Genomic DNA, 12,290 nt, shown 5'->3' with positions numbered 1-12,290 from the left:
GGTTCATCTAATCAAAGCTATGGTTTTTCCAGTAGTCAGGTAGGGATGTGAGATTTGGACTATAAAGAAAGCTGAGTGCCGAAGAATTGATGCTTTTGAACTGTGACTGTGGAGGACTCTTGAGAGTCCCTTGGACTGCAAGGAGATCCAACCAGTCAATACTAAAGGAAATCATTCTTGAATATTTATTGGAAGGACTGATGCTGAAGCTGTAACTCCAATATTTTGGCCACCTGATGTGAAGAACTGACTCATTAGAAAAGACCCTATGCTGGGCAGGATTGAAGGCAGGAGGAGAAGGGGATGACAGAGGATGAGATGGTTAAATGACATCACCAATTTGATGAACATGAGTTTGAGCAAGATCTGGGAGTTGCTGATGGACAAGAAATCCTGGAGTGCTGCATGCAGTCTGTGGAGTCGCAAAGAGTCAGACATGACTGAGCAATTGAAATATATATATATATATATATATATATATATATATATATATATACACTTATATTTATATATATATATAAAACATGCCCAGCATAGACCCAGGGAAAGTGAAAGTGACTCAGTCGTTTCCAGCTCTTTGCAACCCCATGGCCTGTACAGTCCATGGAATTCTCTAGGCCAGAAGGAGTGGGTAGCCTTTCCCTTCTCCAGGGGATCTTTCCAACCCAGGGACTGAATCCAGGTGTCCCGCATTGCAGGCCAATTCTTTACCAGCTATGTCGCAAGGCGAGCCCAGCATAGACACAAGCAAACCTTAAAGACTAGTAGGCGATAGCCTTTAGTCTTACAGCCCGATATCCTCTTTCTGAAAATAAAATGTCTATATAAATGGTATTCAACTAAGGACTTCCCTTCACAAGAGGGCATTACAACATTTTCCAAATAATTATTTAGCCTGATGGGTTGTTGTGTTCAGTTATGTCTGACTCTCTGCGACCCCATGGACTGTAACTTACCAGGCTCCTCTGTCCATGGGATTTTATAAACAAGAATACTAGAGTTGGTTGCCATTTCCTCTTCCAGGGGATCTTCCTGACTGAGGGATCAAATCTTGTTTCCTGTGGCTCCTGCAATTGGTAGGATTATTCTTTTCCCACTGAATCACGCTGGGATGGGTTGTTACACTTTTCTTAAACTGACACAGGTTTATATTATAAAAATATTCCTCATATACCTTTAGCGTTAACCACTTCATAAAACACATAAATTATTTCTTTGATTGACTAAGCTCATGCATTAAACAACCCACACATTAAACCAATAACTGGTCCTATCCTGTCCTGTTGTAAAAGAGACATGAAGCCTTTGCTTAGAAAATAGTTTTCAGTCTTGACTGAACATTTCCTTTCCATTTTCAATGTTTGGCTAATTGGTTTCTTTAGCATGTCTTCTAATCGCTCAATTCCCTCTCCTGCATGTGTTTCTTTCTGCTTTAGTAAATATTCTAGTAACTGCTTCAAAGAGAATTATGTGGTTGATAACTTTCTTGGGCCCTGCGTGACAGAAACCTAATTTTTATTAGTTTCTCATGCATGATTTTATGTAAATCTTTTTCTGAAGCCATATGGGACACAGCACATATTATAAAAATACAACTCTGTGAATTTTCAGATAGAACCACTATACATCTTAAGAAAAGGAGTGTTTTGAGTATCCTATAACCTGCCTCATGCTTCCTTCTGGTTTATAACACTAACTAGGGTAATCCATTTTCTCTCATGTAAGATCATATGCTAGATTCTGAAATGTATATACAAGTAATAATAAATAAAATGTCCTGTTTTGTGCTTGAAATTTCTTACCCCCTGTGTTTCTTTGATTTCATCTTGTGTATTTAATTACATGTATGAACAAAAGACATTCCCCATGTGACTTTAGTCTTTTCTTTCTATCATTTTGAGTCTCATATTCATGAGATATATACATATACATGTGTGTTTCTACATATGCGGTGTGAGTGTGGTCAACCTTAATATTGTAAAAATTACTTTAAATGCTTTCACTTGTTTCCAGTCCTACCTAAGATACTATAATACTGTCCTATAGCTTTGGTCTGAGGAGGAAAAAAAAAATGTTGTCACTGATTTAATAGGAAGGGAAACATACAAAGAAGTTTTAGTTTTGAATATAATAACTAATATGATGACAATTATCATTGTAGTAATACAGAGATACCAATAAATAAATGATATACATTATTTCCAAGTTCACAAATATCCACAAAGTTTGTATTCCTTTTCCAATTTATAGATAATGAAATAGAGAGTTAGAATACAATATAATTTAACTAATGTAATTTTCTAATATAATTAGAAGTTTGGAATGTCAGAGCCAAAATCTAAGCTTCTTCTTTAAGTACTATTTACAGTCTTTAGCATTTATGGAAAACTAAAAAAATAAAAAATAATGCCCATCAAGCAAAAGAAAGATTTTCCAATTTCCTCCCCTCCATATAATGAATGGATTTAATCTCTTAGGTTCCTTCTTGGTTTTGGCAGCTTCTCTTTTTCTTTAGAGACAAATCAATTTACACAATTAATATGCTTTTATTTTGCATTAAGTATGAATTGTCAAAGTGCAATTTTATTGTTTCTTTATATTTTCCTTGATTTTTTATGTAATAGCAGGAGTTTATTTGGGTCTAACAACCTTGATTTCTATCAGGAGCTAGCATTGTTTAAAGTTATTACAATATCCCATTTCTTAAAGAGAATTGGATAAACTTTTCATTTCTTCTTCTTGCCTAATAAACTGTATTGAGACAAAGGTTTTAATTAAAACTCTGCCTCCAACAGCTATTGGCTTCTGGAACTTATAAGTCAAATGTATCCTTTAGGAAAACAAGGCATAATTGATATCATTTCAGTTCAGTCGCTCAGTCATGTCTGACTCTTTGCAACCCAATGAATCGCAGCACGCCAGGCCTCCCTGTCCATCACCAACTCCCAGAGTTTACTCAAATTCTTGTCCATCGAGTCAGTGATTGGTATCAGCCATCTCATCCTCTGTTGTCCCCTTCTCCTCCTGCCTCCAATCCGTCCCAGCATCAGGGTCTTTTCCAATGAGTCAACTCTTCACATGAGGTGGCCAAAGTATTGGAGTTTCAGCTTCAGCATCAGTCCTTCCAGTGAACACCCAGGACCAATATCCTTTAGGATGGACTGGTTAGATCTCCTTGCAGTCCAAGGGACTCTCAAGAGTCTTCTCCAACACCACAGTTCAACAGCATCAATTCTTCAGCGCTCAGCAGTCCAACTCTCACATCCATAGATGACTACTAGAAAAACCATAGCCTTGACTAGATGGATCTTTGTTGGCAAAGAAATGTCTCTGCTTTTCAATATGCTATCTAGGTTGGTCATAACTTTCCTTCCAAGGAGTAAGTATCTTTTAATTTCATGGCTGATATATAGATTAACAATTGGAAATTCAAATCAAGTGTGAAATAGCTTTATTCACAGCTTAGACAGTCACTTGAAATGGAAACAGTAGTCCATCTGTCCTAAGTACCCTATTTACTTTCAATAGTCCTAGACAAAAAGAAGCTCCAAGTCTAAAGCACATACATGTGCCCCTGTTTAACAAGGCGAGTAGGAATGAAAGTAAGATTTTCTCCTTTGTACTCTGTTTCACTATTTACAAAATGAATGAATAAGAATATCTGTGTGGAAAATATATTTTTTTTCTCTTCTCGACCATCAGATCTACAATCTATGAACAATTATAGATAATTGACAGGAAAGAGGAGAACTACAAAAATTCCTAGAACATAGCATCCAACTCAGCCCTATATTCACTGTGAATTGGAACAAATCTACCACAACCATTTCATTGTACAATAGCAATACTCCACACCCTAGAAGAAACAACTGCAATTTGAAATGGAAAGCAAACATATGTGTCAGTATTAGCGTATTAAGCAACAATAGGTATCTTGAGTCACATCTTATTTATAGAATATGCCTTGCAGATAAAAAAAAAATTACAAAAGGAGCTGTATAATCTAAAACCAAGACCTATATAATAATGTACAAGTTATAAATTTTGTACTTATAATAAAAACTTTGATGTAAATGGAGAATTCCTCTCTAAACCTATAATTTTCTGCTTCAGTGCCCAGGGTCAGATGTGGGAATGAGAGTGTGTAAATGGGGAAAAAAACTTAGGATATAATAAACAATATTAATAAATTATGAATAACAATTTTGATAGTGAATGTAATGGTAGTGATGATGAAATGATAATTTAAACTTCTTATATAATCAGGGATTTTGCCAAGTGTTTTATATGGCTTAATTTCATGATCAATCATCTGTAAAAAGCTAATCATCTGTAAAAAAAGGAATAATAATAGCACTATAGTTATAGAGTTGTTTGGTACATAGGACATTCCTATCTGCAAAATATATTACAGCTTAATTATGATTGTTATTGCTGTTATTTTTATTGTAGTTATGTGCTATAGCCTAAGAAATATCAACTGGTGTTCTAATTTCATTGATTCGACTGACAGATCTTCATTTGTTTATCTGATGGCTCACAGTGAATAAATTGAAGAATAGAGACATAAATCTTTGTCACCCTGGTTACCAAAGTTCAAGCTCTTCTACTGTACTACCCTATATCCTTTGATACCAGGAAAGGTATAGACACAAGTTTTTGCACATATTAACAGAGTACTTACATTCATTACTTTGTATATATTGAGTTAGCTATAGATCACATTTCTTCCTTGTAAAATGATGGGTTGGACAAAGAAATGATTTGTTTCCCCTTGGGTCATGGAATACTACTTTTCATTTAGTCAAATAACTCCATCATTGTTGTTCAGAGACCCCATGGGCTTCAGCATACCAGGTTTCTCTGTCTTTCACTATCTCCTGGAGTTTGCTCAGATTCATGTCCATTAAGTCAATGATGCTATCTAACCATCTCGTCCTATGTCTTCTCCTTTTCCTTTTGCCTTCAATCTTTCCAAGCACCAGGGTCTTTTCCAGTGAGTTGGTTCTTCCCAACAGGTTGCCAAAGTATTGCAGCTTCAGCTTCAGCATCAGTCCTTCCAAAGAATATTCAGGACTGATTTCCTTTAGGATGGACAGGTTGGATCTCCTTGCAGTCCAAAGGACTGTCAAGAGTCTTCTCCAGAACCACAATTCAAAACCATCAATTCTTCAGTGCTCAACTTTCTTTATGGTCCAACTCTCACATCCATATATGACTACTGGAAAAACCATAGCTCCGATTATACACAACTTTATCAGCAAAGTGATGTCTCTGCTTTTTAATGCCCATCTAGGTTTGTCACAGTTTTCCTTCCAAGGAGCAAATGTCTTTTAATTTCATGGCTGCAGTCACTGTTGGCAGCACTCTAATTAATCTGCCAAAATTTATTCAATGTGTACATTTGTAGGCAGCATAGAGCCACCTCCATAAACTCTCAGCAGTATTCGTGCTTTCATCAAAAATCTTCACTTGATCCATGCACACTGCTTTGATATATTCTGCAGCAGTGCAGGGAAAGAGGAATACAGCATCTCTGGGAACCACTAAAGCAACTTGTAATAGATGTACAAATTGGGTAATTTTCACCCATTCAATGTAAAGAAAGGAAAAAATTAAGGAGAATTGTTGCTACTTGGCATTTATTTCTTCTTGAACTGAGAGCAATGAGAAAAGATTCTCACTCAATTTTTTTATATAGAACCCAAATTACACTTAAAAAGAAAAGTGCTTCTTTTCTCTGTGGGCAGCTCTTTGATTTTGTTAAGCTGGCACTTGTTCTCCTCTTTGCTATTAAGTCAGTCATCAGTTGGTAAACTAGGGCTTATTACATACATATCAAGTGAGAGTAGAAACCCAAAGCCATTAACTATGATCTTGAACAAACCAATGCATCAAGTGAGGCATAGTGAGGCTGACTAAAGAACACAGGAATCTCATCGTAGTCCTAAATTTGTTTTTCCCCTTAGCCTATTCTGAATAATTTTTATGTACCTCAAAACACCCTTGGTATTTTATCCCATTAAGAATACAATATATATATTATTATTCCACTTTCAATTTGAGAAAAAGCAAAAGGTAAGAGGTGAAACTCTAGAGCTCTGCCAAAGAGCCACAGTCAGGTACCAACCTAGGCAGTAAAGATGTTCTTCATTAAACAGAAACTGGATGGTATGCTTAACTTTTCTGTAAAGTGAATTTCTGGTCACATAACAAATGCTCAAGCTGTTAAATATAAAAGTCAGCTTACTGTTTTGATAAACCAAGGGCAAGTTTTGCCACAAAGAGAACTTGAGTAGGAATGAATGCAAAAAAGAATATAACTTTCATTCATGTTGTTGTATGGCTAAAACTGGAGAAGGCAATGGCATCCCACTCCAGTACTCTTGCCTGGAAAATCCCATGGACGGAGGAGCCTTGTGGGCTGCAGTCCATGGGGTCGCCAAGAGTTGGGCACGACTGAGCAACTTCACTTTCCCTTTTCACTTTCATGCACTGGAGAAGGAAATGGCAGCCCACTCCAGTGTTCTTGCCTGGAAAATCCCAGGGACGGGGGAGCCTGGTGGCCTGCCGTCTATGGGGTCTCACAGGGTCGGACACAACTGAAGCGACTTACCAGCAGCATGGCAGAAACCAACATTGTAAAGCAATTTATCTTCCAATTAAAAAAAAAAAATTCTTAAAAAAAAAAGAAAAGAAATGTTCTTCTGGAAGTGGTGAGTGCCAAAATAATCCCTTCATCTCAGACTCTACCTATCTGAAAGCCTTGCCTCCCTCTTTTATGACTATCTTTCAACATATACCCTTTTTCTTTTTCCAGATGTATTAATGGATGCTTTTTGACATGTGAGAAAATAAACTATCAAAGTGTGATCTGCATTAGGATTCTGGCCCATTAGGATTCTCAGAAGCCACCACATACTGCTTTTATTTGTGCAACAAATGTTGTTTAACATTACTCCACCAGGCAGTGTTCTGGGACCCCACACTATATTACTAACATAACAAGTGAAAACAAAGATCGTATTATCGTAGAACTTACAGAGAAATGGATAATAAGTAATACACATAAAATAAATAAATCATACAGCATATTGGTAGGGAAAAACACATATGGGGGTGCAGGGAGCCGGCCTGCTCAAGGGCCAAAAAGACCCTGGAAAAGCCTTGAAAGAGGCCATTCCCTGTCCCGTCACCCCATGATAAAGTAGTAAAACATTTGCCGGGTCTCCTTTGTTCTTCCTTGAGAAAAACATAGTAGTGACCTTCACTTAGTAGTTTATCTTGGAATGCCAAAAACAAGATGTAAGCTTCTGCAATCACTTAACACAAAGAATTGTATTGATGTGACAAAAACCAGATGGCATTTTTATGAACCACGTTTTCTGCTTGTACTAATATAAAGGTAGCTGCTTTGCTCAATAAAATCACTGACTTGCCTAAAGAGCATTTCAGTCCTCTCGACCCCATTCTTTACTATCATCTTTTTTCTCAGGCTTCCGTGCTGTTGTGATCGGGACGCGCTCTCTTTGCCGGCTGGTCCTGGCATGGGGGAAAGAGAAGGAAAAGTAAAATCAAGATTGTGCATGTGCACACGTGTTTGTGTGTGTATTCTTGGGAAGATGGGAGTAGGAAGGTGTAAAGTCAGAAAGTGCTCATTAATAAAGTATCATGCTAAATTAAGACCTGAAATTTGAGAGTTTACCAGGAAACTATATGGGAAATGCAAATTGTTAAAAACATCACTGACTCAATGGACATGAGTTGGAGTAAACTCCGGGAGCTGATGACGGACAGGGAGGCCTGACATGCTGCAGTCCGTGGGGTTGCAAGGAGTCGGACACAACTGAGTGAACTGAACTGAAAAGTAGAGATCTAACAACACCAACAAAAAATATCCCAAATAGGACATATTGTATTCATGGAATAACAAAATGCCCAGTGTTGTTGGGTGTTCAGCTTCAAGATTTAAAAAGAAATAGGAGTAGAAGAGAGTAGACAAGAAAAAGAGAAAAAATACAATGTAGATCATATGGAGGCAGTCTGATCATCATGATGGGTACTAAGTTGCTTCAGTTATGTCCAACTCTTTGGACTGTCCAACTCTTCATTCTGTCCATAGGATTCTCCAGGCAAGGATGCTGGAGTGGGTAGCCATTTGCTTCTCCAGAGGATCTTCCTGACCCAGGGATCGAACCTGTGTCTCTTACATTTCCTGCATTGTCAGGCAAGTTCTTTACTACTAGTGCCACCTGGGAATTGTGATAATTTTGACTTTAACTTTGAAATGAGGACCTATTGTAGAGTTTTGAGGAGTGGAATGGCTAGTAGTTAAAAACTCATTCTTGATATTGTGTATGTGAAGGGATAGTAATAGTGAAGACTAGGAAACTATCTAAGAAGTTAATGATAACAGGTCAATATCAGAATTGATTTTGAAAGAAGAGTCACTAAATATTTCTCTTACATTAGATGAGGGATAAGAGAATAGTGATATAAAAAGTTGAGTTGCCATGAGTGAACTAGGAAGGCTACAGGTAGAATAGGTTTTTAACAGGGGGACATTAAGAGTTAAATTTTATTTGTTTATTTGGCTGTGCTGATTTTCATTTATGGCATATGGAATCTAGTTCCCTGACTAGGGATCGAACCTGGAGCCCCTGCACTGGAAGTGGGGAGTCTTAGTCAGTGGACCATCAGCGAGGTCCCAAGAGTTAAATTTTAAATGTTATTAGACATCTCAGTGGAAAAATCAAGTAAGCAGTTTGATATGTGACTCTGAAATTTAGGAGGGAGCTGAGATATAACCTTGAGGAGTTTTCAGCCTTCTGATGGCATTTTAATATGTGGTTAGGAGTTATGACAACAGGAGAGTGAGTAACGATGGACAAGATCCCAAACACTAAGCTCTGGGTTGCTAGAACATAAGATGTTAAGGAGCAGTGGGAACACCAGCAAATGTTACTCAAAATAAGCAGTAAGTCGGTAGGTACAAGGGAAATCAAAAGAGAATGCTGAATCGCATGCCAAGAAAAGCAGGAATATCAAGGTAGGGGTAGCAAGCAAGGATGTGAGATGATGCTGATATGCTATCAAAAATAGAGGTATGAACTTACTAAAAATCTAGGAAGATCTGCTGTGCAGATTCCAACAAACAAAACCAAAACCAGATGTTTCAGCTAACACTAAATATAGAAAAATGAAAATAGAGTTGACCCTTGAACAAAGGGGGAAAGTTAATTTGCACATTATTTATAGGTAGCCCTCTGTATCCATGGTTTCTCTGCATCCAGGAATTCAACCCACCAGGGAACATGCAGTTATTCAGTATTACTACTGAAAAACGTCCACGTGTAAGTGGACCCATGCAGTTCAAATCCACATTGTTCGAGTCAAATAGTTGACTTCAGAATACGTGGATTATTTTTCCTTAATTTTTTTCTAACTAAGTTTTCTTCATATCATTATAAGAATTTTGATAGAAGAATGTATATTTACATTCTTCCAATGAGCATCAAGTTACAATGACCGTTGTGGTGGATATATCCCTTACTGGTAGCTATGTAAACTTGCTTGTATATTTTCTTGCTTCAGTGGCTCTCATTTAAAGATATTTTCCAAATCCTTTAACAGTGTTCACAATGTCTTCCATCATTCTAACCACTCAACTTTCCGCACTTCCTTTGTCACATTTTATGGATGATGACACAAAACTATATTTTATTTGCTGAAACTACCTTGCTTTTTTCTCTAAATTTAAGTCCTTCACAAAAACTTCTGCTTTCACAATCAGCTTAATATCTACCTGTTAGTCAGAAGTTCTGTCATCATTTCCTCTCAGAAGCCTCCTTTGAACTGAAAAATTAGGTTAGGTTTCCACACAGATCCCAAACTAGGGAAAGTCTTCCCGCTTTAGAAATTCACTCAGGTGGCAGCATCCTTTCCTCAACTCTAAAAATACAAACCGTCTGACTGCATTTCCTCTACTGCAATGTGGGATTACACAACATCCTCCTAAAGAAAATGCCTTCTTTGCCTCCAGATAACTCCAGGTGGGGAAGAGGTAAGGAAACTGCCTACCAATCCAGAACACTCAAGGGACTTGGGTTTGATACCTAGCTTGGGAAGATCCCCTGGAGAGGGAAATGGCAATCCACATCAGTATTCTTGCCTGGAAAATTCCATGGACAAAAGAGCTCGGCAGGCTACAGTCCATGGGGTCACAGAGTTGGACATGAGTGAGCATGCACACCCATTCCAGTCCATTTTAGTTCACTGATTCCTAAAATGTCAGCACTCACTATTGCCATCTCCTGTTTGACCAGTTCCAATTTACTTTGATTCATGGACCTAACATTCCAGGTCCCTAAACAGTATTGTTCTTTACAGCATCAGACTTTACTTCCATCACCCATCACATCCACAACTGGGTGTTGTTTTTGCTTTGGCTCCATCTCTTCATTCTTTCTGGAATTATTTCTCCACTCTTCTCCAGGAGCATATTGGGCACCTACAAACCTGGGGAGTTCATCTTTCAGTGTTATAACTTTCTTGCCTTTTCATACTGTTCATGGGGTTCTCAAGGCAAGAACACTGAAGTGGTTTGCCATTCCCTTCTCCAGTGGACCATGCTTTGTCAGAACTCTCCACCATGACCTGTCCATCTTGGGTGGCCCTACACAGCATGGCTCATAGTTTCAAGTGGGCCTTCGGAAGCATCACTATGAACAAAGCTAGAGGAGGTGATGGAATTCCAGTTGGGATATTTCAAATCCTGAAAGAAGATGCTGTGAAAGTTTGAGCAAGCTGCAGTAGATGGTGAAGGAGAGGGAAGCCTGGTGTGCTTCAGTCCATGGGGTCTCAGAGAATCAGACACTACTGAGCAACTGAATAACAGCAATTCAATGGATGACTTTAATTATCGTGTCTGGAATGCTGTTCAGCCCATCATATCAAAGATGTTTATAGACAAACCTGATTTCACATTCAGATCATGTAATTCACATTGGAGATCACTTCTAGGCCAGGACAGAGCACTGCTGTCACGATGTAGATTTCTGGCATCAGAAATACCTCCATGTGCCACTGGGACTGCCCATATATGAAATGAACGTTGCGAGTAGGCAGGTTAGGATTGTGCTGGCAGGACTGCACAGGGAAAAATTACGCAGGCCATTGCCAACCAGTGCCAGGTGCTTGCTGAAGTTGCTTTGGTCTCTCTCTTTCCTTAGTATCAGCGCACAGTGAAACTAGCATTACCCCTTTTAAGGATCTCAGGGAACAAGTGTATGTTAACTTGTCTCTCAACTGCCTCTGGGAAAATCAGCAGTATTTTTTTGTCTTGTTGGTATATGAATACACTTCATCTTGGAATGTATATGCAAATAGTCTCAGAACCTAGACGTTAAGAATAAATGTCCATTTGTAAGATTTTTTTTTTCAGGGACACAAATGTACTTCTTATTTCGGTATCACAATTAAATTGAAATATAGATGCGTGCTACTCAAGAATACTGAAAATATTAAAAGCATTCAAGTTTAATGTCTATTCAATTCAAGATTTATGTGAAACAGAGAGTATATTAGATTCCTCATTTTCAGTAATCACCATTTTATTTTTTAAACAATAAAACTATCTACTCTTTAAAAAAAGGCCATGAGTAAATGTAATAAAATATATACTTAGTTTGACCTTCATTAATAATTGCAGATGTATAGTTATTTTAATCCATTTTTAAGTATTTATATTCCAATTATTCTATAATGAAAGTCCATTATTTTCAAAGTTACTGCAAAGCCATCTTTAAGTTGACATTTGAGGAAATTTTACTTTGAGTTGTTTAAATTTTGCAAAGGTTCATTAGTGATTTTAGAAGACTATCTCTCTTTTTCCCTTCTAGTGGTAATTTTTTTCTAGTGTTAACTTTTAAAGAAAGTAATTATATAGAAATGAAGTAATTATATGGATTAAAAAAAGACATTTTGCTTTCACTTCTTCTATCTCTGTAGGGTACTTAAGACTGAATATTAAAATGGCTTAATATGAAATTGCTACAAACTTCAGAAATGACTTTACTCATTATCTTTCTGAGACATCTGTCAATATTTATTTGCTAATAGACTAAGCAATCAGCCTCAGTAAATAAAATATCAGATCCAAATACATATAACATTTAAGCAATTAAAGGAATACTTAGAGATAGGATTTTAGCATGATAATTATGTCAAATATCCTACTTATACAGATTTTTTTCTTCACAAAAACTAATAGGCAGTGAAACTGACAGAAC

Source organism: Muntiacus reevesi, chromosome 9 (genome assembly GCF_963930625.1).
Source record: "Muntiacus reevesi chromosome 9, mMunRee1.1, whole genome shotgun sequence".
Classification (NCBI taxonomy): Eukaryota; Metazoa; Chordata; class Mammalia; order Artiodactyla; family Cervidae; genus Muntiacus; species Muntiacus reevesi.
This window is presented reverse-complemented; position numbering follows the sequence as displayed.